At 40.7% G+C, this 19,399-nt stretch overlaps 1 long non-coding RNA gene across 1 annotated transcript; it reads left to right on the forward strand.

The window, feature by feature from the left end:
* Positions 1 to 122: 122 nt before the first annotated feature.
* On the forward strand, positions 123 to 14,550 carry LOC135417111 (uncharacterized). The gene is made up of 3 exons (XR_010431899.1): positions 123 to 5,092; positions 7,827 to 7,893; positions 10,021 to 14,550. It is a non-coding gene; the product is annotated as an uncharacterized LOC135417111 (long non-coding RNA).
* The last annotated feature ends 4,849 nt before the right edge of the window (positions 14,551 to 19,399 follow it).

Here is a 19,399-nt window from a genome sequence, read left to right on the forward strand (position 1 = left end):
AAATTAAATTAGCATGTAATAGCGCGGCAGCGTGGAGTGGGCTTGAAAGAGGAACCGGGGGGAGTGGGTGGGAAACAAAAAAAGATGGAAGGGGGTGGGAAGAAAGATAAAGATTGCACTTGAACCGAATATGGGTCACGGGGGGCTCATTTACGGCGATCCCCGCGTGTTCCCGGCGGGCCGCGGGGACGGGCGCGGCGGGGCCGCCAGGCGGCGCTGTGGGAGCGGGAATGCGGCGGGCCCCGCGCCGCGACCCCCGCGCCGCCCCCAGCAACGAGCCTCGCGCGGGGGTTCTGGCGTCTTCTTGCAAATCAAAAAAAAAAAAAAAAAAAAAAAAAAAAAAAAGATTAAAAAAAATGGTGCGAGGAAAACAGCGCGGGTAGAGCCGGGCTGGAAGGCGCCTGGCGGGGCAGGCAGCGGCGGGGCGGGCTCCCGGCGGCTTCGGCCGCGCCGCCGCCGCGGCTCCCCCGCGCCCGGGGCAGGGGGTGCAGTGCCGGGGGCGAGCGAGGCGGCGGAGAGTGCTCGCCCCCCGCGCCTCCGGGGGCCGCCGCAGGAGCCAAGTAAGTTCAACCTTTCCATCGCCGTCGGTGCCGCGCAGGGAGAAGGCACGGCCGGGACGGGAAGCGGGCGAGCACCGCCGCACACGGCCGGGACGGGGCGGGACGGGACAGGACGGGATGCGCTGCCGCGCTCCCCCCATGCTGTGCCGGCTGTCCGTGCTCCTGGGAAAGGGATGCGCTTGTGTCCGGACTGGTTTGGGCGCCGGCAGCGCCCGGGTGCGGGGTGCGGGCACTGAGGGAGCAGGCGAGGTGGCGATGCCAGGTTCTCGCGGCGTTGCTTCCCCCCCTCGGGATGTCCGTCCCGTGGGGCTCCACCGGGATTTACCTGCGGCTGGGCCGGGAAGGAAGCGACCACGCTGCCGTCACATGGAGCCGCTTGGCAGAGCTGCCCGAAACTTAACGCAGGCGGGGCGGGGGGCAAGTGGGGGTAGGGAAGGAGGGAGTGGGGAGCGAGGATGATAAAATAGTAATAAAACACGGAAATTGTGGGTTGAAAATATTTTAAGTTTCGTTTTCTTCAGGAGAAGAGGATAGCTGATTCTCATGTTGCAAGGCTGATGTTCAAGGCCAACCACTGTATGAAAAATAGTGACTCGCTGCCTCAGCCTGGCTTGTCTTTGAGCCTGGGCTGCTGCCCGCTGAAGTGCAGCCGGAGCAGCCCCGGCGGGGAGCGGGCAGTGAGGGACCCTTAGGGAAAAACTGGCTGAAAAACAGACGGTATATGAGCAGGAACAACGAGCTTTGTTCTCAGTAAGGGAAAAAAATTACCATTAAGTTAGTTTAGAAGAAATTCCAGCAACTCTGTAAGTAAACTGCACTTCAGTGCCTTTGGATCTATACACTGTGTATTAAGGCAGTTACAAAGAAAAACAGTAAGAGTGTTTTCTTTTGAGTCGTCTAAATGAATGGGAAAGTTGTAGGTATAGTGTAGGGCAGTGCTTGATTTAGCTCGGCTGTCTTGAATTAAGATTGGTTTCTAAAAATAGGTACTTCTTTTTGTGCATTATTGGCTAGTTCCGTATGCATGTGCAGACCATACAGTCTTAAAATGTATATTTATCTCACTGATTCAAACCTTGTAATGTTTTATATACCCTTACGTTCATCACCTCTGATTAAGACAATGAGGATACTACTATGTAATTCATATATTTTTACTGAAAAAATACAGAAATAAAATACATTTGAAAAAATAGCAAAACCTTTGCTTTTCTTCCATCTCAGATTTTTCTATAGATCTGTAATAATTTTACAGTAATGACTGCAGTTACTAATACTCACAGAAAGAAGTTGTACTTTTTAAGCAGAAAAAAGTGACCACATCCCATTACCTACTTCATTTTTTTTTAAATCCAAGCTCTACACCATCTATGGAAATACACAAGTTTTCAATGAAAGTTAAATAATGATTTTCTTTTCTCTCTAATGAAATTTTCAGTCTTCTGTCACCAAATATAATGTAAAGACTGCAAAAATGCAAACAGAAAGTGTAGCAGCACTGTGATCAAAGCTTTGAACTTATATATGAATTAAAAAGTCAGCAAAGCATTACAGAATTCCACATACATGTGGCTAAGGTGTGTGCACGCCTTCATAACTTTGAAGAGTTTTAAAGTGAAATGAAGGTGTTTGGTGTTAGTTTACATTACTGAAAGACTCTTCAGGATCAATTCTAGTATTTGTTGGATTTTTTGAAACATTCCTAGGAATTCCCTCTTTAGGCTATGGTGTGCAGAGCCACACCACCTTTATTTTTAAATATGGTGTTAAAAACATAACTCTGTCATCTGTTCGATCAGCTGTTTGCTATTTTGTGCTGCTCTCAGCCTGAGCAAGTACATGTACTTGTACACTGAGTGAATACTTCCATTTGTGCCCTGGAGTTTACAGCCATGGATCGGCATACGTGCTTATGTGTGTGGGTTCTGGGTTTCAGTGCTAAGAGAAACTTTTTATTCCTAAATTTAGCATTCTAATTTGTGGTGGGTGGTTTTGACTATGCAGCATTGCTTTGACAACGGAATTTTTATATCAGCCTAATGGGATCTAAAATTTAAAAAAGAAAGATACAACAGACAACTATTGGTTGTGTTTAAATAGAGACAATAAAGGCTCGATGGGCGAATGTCTGGCTCTGCATTGCACAAGACTGGAACTCCTGTTGTTTACATCCAGCTTCATCCCCGCTGCTTTCAGTATGCGACATTGCCTTGCAATTCCAGCTGCGACAAGCAAAAGCTGGAGTCCTGCCTAGGGAGGTTTGCAGTCTGCCTGTCAGAAGGGCCTCAAAGGGTGAGGAAGGAAAGCCCAGTTACAGAGGACCACAATGGTTGCAGCAGGCAGGATGGATATTGTCTGGGCTGGGGGACTGGGGCTGCACATGTGTCAAATTTTTTGGCAGGGTTTCTTTAAGTGCTTGCAGAATTTAAAGGCACGCACCATCCAACAGAGGCCTACCTTGCAATACATTAACCAGATCTTTCTAGGTTGATTAATAGCTTCAGCCTTTTGGTGTTGGATTTTTTTTTTATATTTTTTTTTTTTACTGTAATACAGCTGGACCCTATGCTACAGAAAGAGATAATGGATGAAATCTTGGCTCTCCTGAAGTCTGTCACAAAACTCACTGACTTCATTGGAGCCACGTTTTCATCAACTGCCTCATAATACTTTGTATCAGCCATATGGAGGAGATTTAAAATTGGCTTTAGAAGAAATAGAAATTAGCTCCTCTACAAATGATTTGCATGGGTTATCTGGGGTTTTTTCTCCAGGTAATATAAATGACAATGCTAAGTGTAAACTGCCAAAAAGACAAATAGCTGTATAACATTTTGATTTCCTGTAACTACAGCATAACTCAACTAAAATATTAACTTGAAATGAACAAAGTTGGAATAATGTATGTAAGACCACCAGCTCTGATCTGGATGATGCAAGGGCATGGGAAGACATTCAAAAGCACAACTGGCTATTTACAGATCATGACACATTTTAGAAGATGTGAAACTGTATGTCAATGGTGCTTCAACACGAGAGGCAGTAAGTTAAGCAGGGGAGACAGTATTAATTAACAACTCTTGCTTTTGTACTTTTAGTGTTATTGAATTGTGCTTCCCCTTGATATTTTAAACAGATGCATCATAATGGACTTCTTAAAATTTGATTTAAACCACAACACCAAGAAACAATTTTGTTATAAAAGGAGGGAGGGAAAAAGAAACTGCTGGACTCCCAGCCACTCCCACAGTTGTCTTTTCACAGACAATTTTTTTCTGATCCATTAGCCTACCAGACAAGGATGGCACCTATCCAGTGTAAATATTACATTTTCCACATTTGGATGGCATTTTGGGCAATATTTCTCATCCCTTGAGAGTGTACACTTTATAAATACAGTATTATCTGCGATTTAGAGCTAGATTGTGGTAGGATGACACTTCATAATGCAAAAGATATTTAAAGAACACTGTTCATGGCCTCACTGTAGAATAAAACTTCTTCCTTTCAGTTATTTTAATTTACAGTGAAAATGACTTAAGCACAGCATCAAACACACTTTTTTTTTCTGGAATAGGGAAGATCCAGACATGATTTTGGAGGAATAACTCCGTGTGTAGGCAAGATCTGTTGCTACTGTTCAGCAGCATAATCTGCACTGTACAGACCTTGAAGTGGAAAGCTACACTAGTGTCTTTGGGACCTAATATCCTCATTGGACTAAGCTCTTCACTGTGTGTATTCCAATAATATCCCACTAACAATGCCAGATGCTGACAGAACTCCACCTTGGAAATAACTAAGAAAGTGAGTTGATCCCCATCCATTGCAAGTAGTGGTTCTTCTTAGAGCAAGAACTTGTTCCGAAATTCCCATTCTATTTTAAATCCTTCTCTTCCTCATTAAAGGGAAAATGGTCAATATTTGGACTAATCCCCAAAACAACTTCTTTGTGCTCATTTTTCTGAGTAAAAACAACATAGTTGGTTTGGATAGTCTTGGACAGGGGAAGAGAAACCACATCCAGGCACGGCAGTTCTATCACAAGCTTAAACTGTCAGGGATTTACATGGCTTAACTATATGCCCTGAAATTAGTGTTTACAATGAAAAAACCTGACCTATCTCTAACTACAGAAGAATTGCATAGTACTATTTTAATATATACCATATGCAGTCCATTAAACAAATACAATCCTGAAAATACTACCTTCACATTTTCTTTGTTGTAGTTAATTTTCCATACTCATAATCTGTTTTGAAAGAATGTCCTTATTTCTTGACTTTGAAGTACAGACCAGCATGTTTGTCTCCTGTTTAGCTTCCCTGCCTTCTCTTCAGTTTCTGGCTCATGATACTTTGTGTCTTGGACCCTATATTTACCCACCTTCAATAAAATGTTATCAGCTGATGCGTGATTCTCATTTGCAAGTTTCTGCCTGTGGATATTAAACTTGGAGGTCTGGTAGTACAGCAGAGACTGGATCATGGAGCCTGAGTGAAGAGGAGCCCCACACCCACCTGGCTACAATGGTAAAGTAAAAGAGAAATTGCAGATTTTCATAATGAAAAGCTGGGTAAGAAATTTCATGGCTTTCAAGAAGTGTTTTACCGTGGTCCTGAAGGAGAGACAGGTCAGTGTGACTGGATGACTCCTTGTAACCAGAACTGGAGAGAGTCCCTCTTGCGGCAGCCGTGGCTTTCCCCAAGACCGTCAGCTTCCCCACAGTGCCCCAGGGCACAGACAGTGGAACTGTGCCAGTTCTTTCTGGCAAAGAATCTGGCCTTACATTTCCAGCCTTTGTCGCTGCAAAAATAACCTTGGAAATATGAAGCCTGAGTAAACTAAGGAGCTGGCAGGAAGCTTGGAATAATGGTTCTGAGAAGTGTGAATTGTGCCCATCAAATGTGATACCTTAGAGGCCTGACAACAATGCATTCAGTGTCAGACAATACTAACTAATAATGGCAAGCCCTGGCTAAACTGCTTCTCTCACTGGGGGAATTTGTCTCTGTGCAGAGGAAATGCAAACTTATCAGGCCTTGAGCGTTCCCAGAAAGGGAATGTCCCAGTTTGGTACCAAGACATCTCATTCCTGTCACTCTGCTCCCTTGGTAGCATAGTGTATTGTGCTGAATCAGCATATACATGGTGTGCCCTGTGAGGGATGTGAGAGGGGAATAACCAGAAGGAATACAGGTGGATCTAGTACTTCTGTCTTTCACAGAAGAGTCTGGCTTATGCTCACATCAGGAGTTGGACACAACCATCTTTGTGAGTCTCTTCAAGATATTCCATGATTCTGCAAAAGCAATACAGGATGATGGCCTGCTATGGAAGAAGAGGACTGATATGTTTAGGAGGGTAAAATTTTGATGATTAGCAAGAGAGATGAAAAACAAGATACTGAGCGACTAATACCTGCCTTGGCCTTATACTAGTATGAGTGACCAGTAGTGCCATTTTTGTCTGGGAAGGGGGTTTTTCTATACAAACCATACACCCAGTTACATCAGGGTGCTTGACAATCTAACACAGAAATGAAGCTGAAGGTATGATGTCCTGGACGTTCTGGACATAAAGTCTCCTCATGTCACTGTTCCTGTAGCAGATAAACTAAATAACTCCTCCTGAAATGCTGTAATTTTTGGTCCCTGGCAGCAATAGCTCAGGATGGATCCAGTCACACTGGCTAGAGCCCCTCTGCCATCCTGCAGTTCTGCCTTGCTCGGGACTCTTCATGGCACCCACCAAAGCACACACCCACCCCTTCCTGGTGGTTTACATGTTCAGTCCATTAACCAGTAAAGCATCTTGGTTGGGTCAAGGCTCTCATGGTTGTGCTGTGAGCAAGGCCAGCAGACACTGAGATCGAATTGGAAGGCACATACCTTCTGGTATATACTTATACCAAAACCTAAAATGAGTAAACTATCATCCACCTCCTGCTTACTGTTGTTTAGAGCATGCTGCATGTGAGAGCCAGAGTCATCAGAGTAGGAAGAGCAGCTGTAATATTCCTAATGACATCCAGTGCTAGAAAGTGCTTTGAAGTTGCATAGCTGCTATTTCTTCTCTATGGTTTCCAAATGCAAAGGGGAAAAAAAAGAATATCAATGTTAAAAGCATCAATCAGTCTATTTAATTGGACAGTAGTTATCTGTGTTATTTCTTCCTGTGATCTGAAGAGGGAAAGCAAAAAAAAGATTTTTTTTGGATGGTTATAAAACATACATTATTTACTTCTGAGACCAAAAAAACCCCCCATGCATAGTATTTGTCAAAGACCAAAGGCCAGCATACTTAGGTATTTCCAAAAGTGCATTTTTGCCTCATTATGTATGAGTCACACTGCTGGTGGTGTGCCTGACCACTGGGTGGATCACTTAGCGCCTCTAAAACACCACCACCCTTTTGCATCATCATCCATCCACCAGTGATACTGTCACTTCAAAATCTAGCAAAAGTTTGCTGATTTTACTTTATTCCCATTCCTATCAGATTGCTGTTATTCCAATATGAAAGAGGGCCAGAAAGACTAGGGACTGAGCCTTAATGAGCTCACTCCTCAGACCTTGCTAGTACACTGAGGGCTGCAAGTTGTCCTGTCCCTTTTAGGAAGGCCACTATAGTCCTTGGTGCTCTGCTTGGCCACTTTTGCCAACTGGCATAAGAAAATACCAGTTTGGATGAGTTTTAGCTTTCTCAGCTCTGAGGGGTGATGTAAGGACTGGGAGGGGGATCGAATTCCAGGGCTGGCAGAAACTCTTCTGAGCTGATGGCTCTGACTATCTCACACAAGCTCCTCCTGAAGCAATGCCAACAAATGCTAACACAAGATATCCCTGCAATTGATGTGGACTGTGAACATCTAATGCTGCACTTGCTCTCCAGTATAATGGATCTGGATCTTGTAACAATCATGACATTCACTCCATGACAATCATTTAATGTGTGTTTTATTGTGCATTTTAGATCACTACGTGCTCCATGGGAAATGGTAAGACTGTATGCTAAAGGCCAGATTCTGCTTTCTTGTTACTCTCCCAGTGACCCAGAGAAGAGAAAAAATATAGAAAGAAAACTGCTGACATTTATATGCCCATATAAAAGTACTAAAATACAAAGCTGCTTATGAGCGTTTCATAATAAAATCCTGTCCTTATGACAGGTTTTGTTTTAATTTGTGCTTAGATGTAGCTTTAATATATCCAAACCATTTTCATACATTGTTAAAGACATATTTCTTTTTGTGATTACCTCTAGGTACAACAAAATTAAAGACTTCTTAAATATAATTGCCTGGAAAAGGGAGTTGTTGATGCACTTTTAAGTAAGTCCCACGACTGACATCTCTAGCATGTTGAAATAAATACACAAATATAGTTAATTGCTACATGGTTTAAGCAGTGAAGGACTTGCCATAACTTTTATATATGACTACATTACAACGTTTAGATAAATTGCCTTATGTAGATCAGTAAAGGGGGACCAATTCATTTTTGTCTGTCTTAAAAAGGGCCTCGGAAAAACATGATTCCTCACCAAACATCCACTGAAAGGACAACTCACTGTAATACACTGAGATAAAAAATGGGTTCAGCAGGGGAACATGCTTATTTATCTGGTGGGTCTATTATCTTAGTTATCCTTGACAGTCAATGAAGAGTCACATAAAGTTTACATTAATTAATTTTGTTGTTAATCTGCTTGAAATTTTGTCAGTCAAAAGGGAAAAAAAAACACATAAAAAACACTTAATCACTCACTTTATATAATGTTTAGCTGTACAAAAATACTGTTCTTCTAGAGATCTGATCACCAGCAAGCTGCAGAATGCTTTGCAAGTTGTACATACACTTTTCTTTAGTCTAAAACCACAGACTGTCTACATTTTGCTTTGCTGCGTCTAACGTTGATGTTTCACCACTATGGGCTGCAATGTTACATTACAGTGGTGCTGACCCCACCCACCCCTAACATCTCTTTGCATGAGGCCATCTCTCAACAGTGCTGGGGATAGCCTGTAACATAACAAAAAAGCTTTCTCAGTACAGGAAGATGCAAACACATGAGATTTCAGTGCAAAACTACACAAAAAAGACCTTACTATAGTCATGTGTTTCTGTGTGTTTCATTAGCTAAGACAGAAAACTACAGAGTAAAGGAAATCTCTACTCAGAGGAAACTTCATTAGTTTCCCTTATTTCTTTTCTGGCAACTGGTGTTAGAAGTGCTGTGATTACTGAATAAATTCTAACTGATTAACACTTTAACCTCTCTACATATTGCCTTCAATAATACATCCAGATAGTCAGCAGAGTAGGATGTTAGCTGTGTTCTGGAACTGAATATTATCTACTTATAAAAGACTTCAGTGATATAGCATTGCTAATCAGAGGTGGGCAAAATTCTTGATTAAAGTAATTTATTTATCAGAATTTTGCATAAACAATTTTTCTTTTAATTCCACAAATGTAATGAAACTTTTTTTTTTGTCTTTAGATGAAACTTCTTTTTTTTCTTGGTTTTTAGAGTCAATCCTAAAAGATCAATCAAGACACTTTTAATTGTGCATTGTTTCTGAATACCTAATACCAGTTTCAGTGAATTTGCAGTGTATACCTAGAGTCAAATTTGCTTATGCTAATTGTCAACAATTTAGGTGATGATCATTTCATCAACAGCAAACTTGGTTCCTGGGAGTTTGATTTGAAGGGAGAGCAATCATTTCTGCCTGCGGATGAAGGTGTTCCACTGTGTTAGCCTCGTGTCAAAATGGGTCAACACAGTGTAGCCCATGGCCATAATTGCTACAAGAGTAGCATTTCTAAATGAAAGGTCCCGACAAAGAAAGGGGAATGAAATCCTGTTACAGAAAGCAGCTTTTCTTTGCTCACTCCCATTAAGTTACCCAGCTCATCGAGGACAGACGTTCACTGCATGCACACATCTGGCCCAGCCTCTCTTCGTGTAACATCATTCATCATGTCCTGTCATGTTAGCCATGCTGCCCGCATTCCCCCAGCACGACACAGAAAACTTTCCTCTCAGCACCTTACATTTCACTCCCTCGTAGGCATCCTTTGTTCATTCTAACAACAAAATGGTGCCATTCAGGAGCTGTAGCAAGATAATTGGTAGTTTAAACAGCACAGTCCTCCGGTCACCAAGAGGTCTGTGAGTGCGTGGTCATGCTAGGATTGCTGCAGTGTCATTCACTGCTCCAAAAAAATGCAAACTAATATTTTCGTGTTTCTTTTTGTCTCTGTGATTTCAAGAATGCTTTGTAAGTATTCATTCTCTCCATGTATGTAGTAGGTGAAGCTGGGAAGTATTAAGTCTCTGTGGAATATGAGAGTTAAAAAAACATAATTATACTTGTCTCATTGATGCTATATAGATGTTGTGAACACAGGTGGTCAGACCCACTGTTTCTGTTCTTTGAATGTAATTTCAGATTTTTCCACTTTGTACTTCAGCCCTGACAGCAAAGCAGTACAGTGTATTGCAAGTTTATGACTATTGAGACCAGAATCATGGAGATGCAGGTGTCCTGCTGCCCGTGAAATGGAAGGCTGCAAGAGCAATGCCTCCCAGGTATGACCTCCATGGAAGGAGCATGGACAGGACCATCAGGCAGCCCATGCCATTGAGAGGTTGGGCCACTCCTCAAAGGCTAATATTTTAACTTTTATTTTTATTGCATTTTGTCTATTGAATACCTGTCTGAGGCTTCCATCACTTATACTTAGCTCATTATCAGTGAGGACAAGGGGAGAAGTTCCCTACTTGTGTACTTTAATACACAGTCCAATCAGTTCATGGGGAGAAGTTCCTTACTTGTGTACTTTAATACACCGTCCAATCAGTTCATGAATAGGTGGATTAGGGAAATGTGAGGTACTTGCACTGTCCTAGTTCCTTTTTCCCCATTGTGGTTCTTGAGGTTTTTGTTTGTTTGTTTTCTTCTATTTCTACACCTGTTTTTCGATTTCATTTTCTCCTACTGCCCCTCAAAGCCTGTTTTTTGCCTCTTGGCTTTATCCAGCACCCTTGCCCCTGCTGCTTTCTCTGCTGCTGGCTCTGGATGACTACATTAGACTGTCATTCTCCAAAACAAAAGTATGTTATTTTTTCCTCTTAATTTTCTCCATCACATCCCATTTGTCTCTTCAGTCATCTCAACTCTCTTATCTTATCAGGCTCAAAACCTTGGCACCATCATTAGGTATTTGCCAGTATCTATTCCACTACTCAGTATTATAGATAACCTTCTCCCAGTACATCTGTTTTCACCTCTTTCATCTTCTTCTCACTGTTCAAACTGTGGAGTGACTCAGCTTTATGCAGTTTTTTCTTCACATGGCTCTTTTTGTATTTGTTTAATAAGGTTCACCTCAAAAAGTCATTTAAAATTTAGGCATGTAGACAGATAGACCAGTAGGTCTAGCACCCTGTGAATCACCTGGATCACTCTTGGAGTTGAACAAATAGCAATTAACTCAAAAATAATAAGCTGTTGAGATTTACACAGAACCAAACAGTTCTTCCAGCATTACACTGTAGACAGAGCATTGTTTTTTTCATGAACACCAAACTAATCTACATATTTCAGAAGAAAAATTATTTGTTCAGGATCTATGTTCTTTCCCCAGTATTTGACATGCAACAATACTGTGTCACCATGCCTTGAATATCTTGCTGCTGGCCTGTGACACAGTCCACGAGGCACAACAGCTATGAAATGTGGATCCTTCTGAGACATTTCATGCTTGTCAGGTTGGCAACAGATTTGTGCTGGTGATGAGACTTGTCTGAGTTGCTGGGCATTGCAGGCCTGTTTCTGTTTACCTTGCCAGCCCATTTGCAGCCAGCTGTTCTCCAGCAGGAGACAATGTTAAAGCAAACACACACATGGAAATTGTCCATAATAATTAAAATCCCAAGGCAGCAAGTCCTTTAAACACGTGCTTAAATATGTTTAATCAGGTGACCAGTCTGAAGCTTCTTCTGAAATGTCTTCTACAGTTGTCCAACCTATTAAAATCTCCTCAAGGTGATAAAAAATTAATTACTTAGGTCTTCCATGCATATGTCATCCAGTAATTCTCACCTGGCTTCAGAGTGGGCATTTTCCTGCAGCTGTTTCAGAAGTTCTTTCGTATTTTTGATTCCTCTCCCCTGTTGATTCTTTGACAGTACTTCTGCTTGCCAAATTCTCAATTTGTTGATAATTTATCTTGTCACTCTTTACACCTTTTGTTATTTAACACTAGAAAGAGACTCTTCATTCATGTTAATAAAACCATTTAAATATGTCTTGTCTCTGCACCCAAAGATACTAAGGCTTATGTGCCTTATGGAAATAAATGTTCTTAATAATTGTGTTTGAACATTATCATCTTAGTCGTTATCATTAGTACTTAGAAGATGGATTTCCCCATATTTTGGATGCATGTATTACAAGATAAGGAGTTGTTCATATACAGAAATGGGAGTAGATATCTGTAGCAACTAGTAGTCTTGGAGGAAACCTACCAAAAAAATAGATTATAAATCCAGATGTAATAAAAGGTCTTAAGAGACATGACTTATAAAGTAGACATAGCCAATCACGGACTCCAACATTTTTCTGAGGGACAACCATTGTCAGACCATTTTCTGCTCCATGTTTTTACAAATTCCCAATTTGGGTCTGCCAGGTGAAGTACTTTGGTAAAACAGTTGCCCCTGTGGAAGAGAAAAGCTCTGGTGGGTTATGAAGCTTCAAGGACGTGGAACAAAAATGTCAGGTCTCCCCAAAAGGGTGTCACTTGTCAGGGACACCAAAACAGAGGTTTGATGTACCTGGGCAAATCTGACCTGCCTGCAATACGAGCAGGCTCACATGAGCTTTGCTGGAGCTTTTAGCTAGCAAAACCCTGAGCTCTGGGTAGTGTGTTTTCATCTTAAGCAGAGGTAAGAAAGACTATCAGTAGTTTTAGAGGTGGAATTGTCTAAGAAGAAGAGATTTAAGAGTCTGACCAGCCTTTACTGCAAAGCTTTTCTGGACATTACTGCTCTGGATGAAAGTCTATCACAAACTTAAGGTAAAAAAGCAAATACAACCCTCATGACAAGTTTCTCCACCACATTTAATTCTTACTCAGCCTGCTACACAATATATACACTGAAAACAATCCTTCTCAGGATCTGAATATCAAAAACTTCCTCATCTAAAAGCTTGCCTCAGACAGCTGTATGCAAGCCAAAATGTCCTGCTTGGTCATTGGCTCCCATACAAATAGAGAGAAGGTTAGCTGCTCCTTTCCCCTCCTAACAGACTCCCTAAACCTTCCACAGTGGTTTGAGGAAATACCAGAGCAGACATCTCAGCACCACACTGTGTGCATCTGGAAAAATAACCCATGTCACCAAAAAAAGGAAAGAAGTCTCCAGAATCGTTACTGTCAAATGCCATTAACCTGCTATCAACAAAAAACTACACCACTGCATGACAACAAATCAGTGTTTCTGTGTATGATGATGCACAGTGGAGAGATCTGCTCATGATGTGTGGCCTAAATGTTGGGCTGCAAGAGCATCTGAAAAACTTACTGGATGTTTCTGAATGTCCCATCTCTACTACAGATGTTTCCCCCTGTGTAGTAGTGAGGTGCTGTGCATCTGAGATACCACAGCATTTGCAGTTTCTAATCTCTTTTATGGGTGGTCTTAATCATTTGCAACCACTATTCTTCCCCTCATGGCTGGATGGCATGAGATACATTACTAGTGGTAGTTCATTGCTGCAGTAACTGTCAGAGGACTTCAGCCTGCTGAAATGTTGCTATCAGAAAAAAAAAGGACAATAGTGTTCCAAATGCTTCCCTTGAGGGGCTGTAGCAGTGGCAGCAGAGCAAGAAAAGGTTGCTGGTTTCTGTGAGGAAGGTCCATTTGTCCCCCCTTCACCCCCCAAAAAACCACACTGGGGATGGTGCACATTTCTGTAGCTCCACACTCTCCTGCTGCTCAGGGCACTGATCCCTCTTCCTGCCTAAAGGGAATCTCAAAGAGGAATGTGGGGCAAGTCCCCAGAACAAAGAGCTGAACAGCTAAGAAACTGAATTTCAATGTTGTGGAGGATATCCTCCCCAAAAAAATCATGAAAATTGAATTCTAGAATTAGGAACTCTTAGCCAGCACCTTTAGACATCATGGATGCTTATTATAATGTCCACATTGTAGAGCTTTTGATAATCTATGATGTAATGTAGATATAGTCACAGAGACTTTACCTGCCTGCATTTATCATTCTGGAAAGATCATGTCTATTAATCATAGGTAAGAGCACAGCCTATTGTGTCCCTGACAATTAGAGCTCTCTGCCAAAAGAGCAGACACAAATGCCAAGATGAACAAAATGTAAGGGCTCTTTACAGGGTTTGGGTTGTTTAGGTTTTTTTTTTTTTTTCAGAAAACCTTGTACATGCTCTAAGTAGGGTCTTGAATTTTTTGCTGTTCTGTAAGTGAATCTTCAGCAGGGAAGGGAGGGAAAATGCCTGTTTCTAGCCACCACAAAGATCTGTTGGAACTTTAAATTGGGTTGGAGGGTTTCCTCGTCTTTGAGAGCTGTGCTAGAGAGAACTCACAAAACATGGGTTTGAATATACAGGAGCTGACCTGACACCCCAGCACTAAGCAGATGCAAGTTTCCTGCATTCAGAGGCAGGGGGAATGACTTGAACAAGGGCAAGAAACCTTTTCTGAAACCCTAAGGCTTATCAAAAATTTGTAAAAGTTAGCTGCTGTGTGCTGGGATAAGACAAAATCACTTTATTTAAAAAAAAAAAAAAAAGATAAAAAAAATTAAAAAAAGATTAAAAAAAGACAACCTTTGTGGGGAAAAAAACCCACCATTGTAAAATGTGAGTAGAAAGGAGAAACCATAGCAGAAAAAGCAAAAGGAACAAATAAATTGATAAACAGATCATAGATCCATGGTTCTGCAGGTGGACTGGGGACAGCAGCCACTTCCAGGCAGGTCTCACCTGTTCTGAGTCTGTTACCCTTCTTCTAGGCTGGACCAAGTCTACCTATTCTCTTTTACCCATGTTTGTAACTACAAAACACAGCTAAGAAACTTTTCCTGACAAAGGAAACTTGAAACTTTCCTTTGAAAATCTCTCATTTTGACAAATAAGCATGAACAAATTACCTAATCAGAAAGACCCCAGCTATTGAAAACAATCTACCCATTTATGCCTGAGCAAGATCAAACCTGTCAGTATTTGGTTGTGCATTTCACAATTTAAACTTCACTTTGCCTAGATAAATAGTACTACAAAACAGCATTTTGACCAAGGTTTTTTTGTCAGAACTTCACATGGCTTTGCTACCTTCCCAAGTATTAAGCTAATTTAAAAAAAATAACAGAATAAATAATAATAAAGAATATGTTCATAATAATTAATATATGCTTTCAAGGTGATTCTGTGGCCATAACAGCACTTTAATTTGTTTCTAAATTTCCCCAAAGAAATTACCTGCTATAGGAGAAATCCAAAGCAGTGTTTCCCAAGCCCTAGCAAAATATACAATTCTGCAAACAAGACAAAAATTGCTCCAATTTTTTTTTTTAATAAACTGATTTGTAATTTATTTCTACCAGCATTCTTTACTCTAAGTGAGCTTGCTGCTGGATGACCACAGACAGGGAGACATTTTGAGACTATTTGGTTTTTTGAGTTTTGCACGTGTGAAAATAAACATTTATTCTTTGTTGCTATATATCTCCCCTGTATTTATTTTCAAATCAGCTGGGTTCTCTGCAGAAAACAGAACTCTCCTTTTCTTTCCATTTTGTAGAAGGGTGTATTTATATTTTAATTCAGGAAGGTTGACATCTGGAAAGAGTAGAAGTTCTAGGAGGAATGTTGCATCATGTCATTGGGGTAATTGTGTATATTGTAGCACTAGTCCAGGCACCAGAAATATGAGTGTTGGCTTGCTTGTGAATAGAGAAGTCTTTGGCATTCTGGGTTCTGATACAAGTTCTTCTGGAAAACATTAGTCTTGCACACACTATTTTCCCAGTTAAAAATCCATCCTCTGCTCCTGCGCCTGCTTTCACTGCAACACTCCTTTGGAGTGAATCCACTAGCCAGTGCAGTGGTATGAAGGAGGAATTCAGCTCTGTGGCCCTTGTTACTTGGGGGAGGGACAAGCAGTAGCAAGAGAGACCCCATGTCAGGCAGGGAAAGCTCTCACTGGACACCGTCCTGCTGAGGGAGGAGCCAAGTGCTCTGGCAGAAGGGAAAGAGGTGTTCCTATTTAGTTAATATGGTAAGTAGCAGCATTATTACAGCAATGCAGACATTAGTTTTCTTCCATAAAGATAAATATTTTGCCCTGCATTTTTAGTTTACCCTTGTATATCAGATTTTATCTCACCAACAAAACCCTGTCATCCCATGAACCAGATCCTGACCAGTCTCAGTATCCCATCAGAACTCTTAAGAAGCTTCTGATATTCATGAAAATTATGGGTTTTATAAGATAATGATATTTTTTTCATTATAAGGTATCACAAGAGGGGATAATTTTAAACTGTTGGGTTTGGAATGAAATTTCTCCCTTCTGACCATTCAGAAAAAATGAAAGGTAAACTGAAAAGTTGATTTTAGCTGCAGCTTATGGATCATTTATAAGATCTAGTCCTCTTTTTTTTTAAATTTAGATAATTTACCTTTAAATAAATAATTCTTATATCCAACTGAGCCCTAAATAATGCAGAGCTTTGGAAGTGTCCTTTGAAAGAGAAGGATTTCTCTACATCTGAGAAATGCTTTCAAAAATGTCAAGAGTAACAATGAAATCTCTGGAAAAGGCAAATAAGTGAAAATTTGTTGGAAGAAATAAATAGGGGTTCACAGTTGCTTTCTGGGACTGGGATTGTTTGGGGTCTTGTAAACAGAGCACAGCTCTCTGTCGCTGAGATGAATTGATGTCACCTCAGCAGAGGCTGAAACCCATTAGCAGCTCATATCTGTTGGGAGGCCTGTGCAAAGTGAGCTGTCAGTGTTGATGCAGCCTTTAGCCAATAAGGGTTATCATATGTGTGGCATCCTTCATTGTGTTACACAGGGATTTAGGAACCAATGTGGCTTAACCTCAGTCACATAGTGGGCACAGGAAAGGCGAAGTCAGATGTGGTCTGCAGCTAATCAAAAGGCTCTGGAACTCCTCTAGAGATAGAGCAGATTTTTGTCTGAAAAAGTGTATTAACATTTTTATTAAAATATTCTTTCAGTCTCGTGTTCAGGGACATGTCCACTTGCACAGGCAGATGTGCAACTAAAACATCTGAAAATGCAGCAATAAAATGTCTAGGAATGTGGATTAGTATAAAGACCTCGATTTAAGCATTTTCCCCTGCATATTTCTGCACCCTGTGATTTTACTCACACTCTTAAAACTAGGCTGAATTGGAAGCCAAAAGGTACCACCCACACAAGCCTTCCTCCACTCAGCATTAGAGACACCAGGAACAAAAGGTACTTTTTGTACTCTTCCAAGGACAAAACCTGTTAAATTACGTATATGCAACCAGGGCATGTGGAAAGCCAAGCGCTGTACTGTGCTCTGGTATATGCTGCAGCTTTGTGAATTTGGCCCATCCTGTCGCAATAAGGAATGAAAATACTTTAGAGCCAAGTTAAAGGGATGAATTGCAGATTGAAAGTCCTTGGGTTGTTGATGCTCCTTAGGCCAGATGAAACAAATAATAGAGCTCAATGGAATGGAAATCTCCATAGTCTGCCATACATTGAATTTGTTTACGGTTCACTTGGCACAATTTTTTTTTCTACTTTGGCACTAAATAGACTTTTAAACTGAAAGTTAATTTTTATATTAAAAAAGCTCTGGCTATAGGAAATGGAAAAATTAACAGCAATGAGCACTTTCACACGGGAGAAAATGATTCATTAACTGCTCTTTCGCCATTGTAGAAGAGCTGGTCCTCAGAGAGTCCAAGGATGCTTATAATACAAGCAACATTTAGAAAACCTTCATTGCACAGAGAAAATTCCAGGCTTCAATTTTCTTCTTCAGAGAGTTCAGTAGTTGCTTTATTCTCCGTGTGTGTGTGTGTGTGTGTGTGTTTATAGACAAAATTAGGTTCCAGCAAAGGGAAAGTGCATTTATGCAAAAAGCAATTCATCAACCACTTCTGTGCTCAGAATTCACTGAGGTAATTTAGATACTTTAATGGCAAGGTAGTTTAGTTAAGGTATGCAATAAATATTTTCCCCAACCCCTCCAAACAGTTAGAGTAATGGAAAATGTGCTCTCTAAATGAATCTTTTCAGTAAAGTAATTCTCGTTTTAATTATTTATCAGTTAGAAAATATGAAATATAATGACATAGCAAACTTCTCTGGAACCTCTTTTCGTGTTACATTAGCTGGAGTTTTATGCTGGCTGTAACTAAAAGGCTAAGATAATGCAGTATGTGGTGCTAATCTGTTTCTCGTAATATTAAATATGCAGCAAGCACCTACTACAGTGAGGAGACCCTTTGGATCTGTTGCAATATTTTCACCATGGCCTTGACCTTAGTGATGTCAGGCATATATTACATCTCCACTTAATTTACTATTGACATCATGGATTAAATTTGTTGTTTCAGCTAATGCAACAGAGCAAGCAAGGTAGATTCTGAAACAAAGCCAGCTGCTGAAATACGAGGGTTGTCAAGTATAAATTTACAAAAGATATTCAGACTGAGCACAGAAGACAAAAATAAATGGACAGAGAAGCTGTTTTTGACAGACTGCAAAGGGCTAGAGACTTAAACTTGAGCATTGTAAATCCAAATGTCACAAAACACTGCTACAGAATGTGAGACATGTCTATTTCTCAGGAATATAAATGGTGATATGAAACCAAACTTTCAAGATGCTGTGCATTTTTGAAAAGTCTATCACTATCTCCTGATAAGAAACTTAGTGATCTTTTCCTCTTAGCTTTAAAAGAAGGAAATTCATCATTTAAATTCAGTGACCAACATAACAACTGTATTTGGGGCAGGTAGATTATAAAAATAGCAAAAAAAGTAAGCTTTGTATTGCTTTCTGGATTTCTAGAAAAATATATTAAACTGGTTAATATGTTCTCTTGGTGAAATGTAGCCAATCACACCTAACTAATTCTTATTTGGCATTAATATGGATAGATGATGGGCTTCGGCTGTTATGTGTCTGTGGAAGAACAGCACTATATAAAAATAAAATAATTTTTTTTTTCATATATGTTATGTCACATAACTCAGGATTGGTTCTCTTGCCAAGGATTTACTGTGGTTTCTAGGGTGCCATACTACCTGACCACCTGCAGAAAGGACTCAATAAAGCAAGACATACATGGAGCGAGGTGGGCAGCAGTGCTCATGTAGGCCTGCAGCTGAGGCTGGGGAGCATCCTGCAATGGCTTCAGCTTCCAAATTCTCAAATCATGAAGCAAGTAACTGAGGCTGAAAAAAGAGGCACAGCATGTTGGCCAAAGTTTCCACCTTGAAGACTTTCATCTCCATGTTTGACTCAGCAACAAGCATGCTCTTTCTTATTTCTTTACAGCTTGAGGGAATAAGTATAACCTGTGGAAATTAAACCCTGACTCCATGACCTAAATAAGTTGTCAGCACAGATTTAAGAGGAACATATAATAGCCACAGGACCATCAATGAAACAACTGTGGGTTCTACAAAATAACAGAGGGCACTGTTTTGGAATAAACACAGAGATGAGAAAGATACCTTTCTGTGTGACATTTGGAATACCTCCAAACAGCTGCAT

The sequence above is a fragment of the Pseudopipra pipra genome, chromosome 7 (genome assembly GCF_036250125.1).
Source record: "Pseudopipra pipra isolate bDixPip1 chromosome 7, bDixPip1.hap1, whole genome shotgun sequence".
NCBI classification, from domain to species: domain Eukaryota; kingdom Metazoa; phylum Chordata; class Aves; order Passeriformes; family Pipridae; genus Pseudopipra; species Pseudopipra pipra.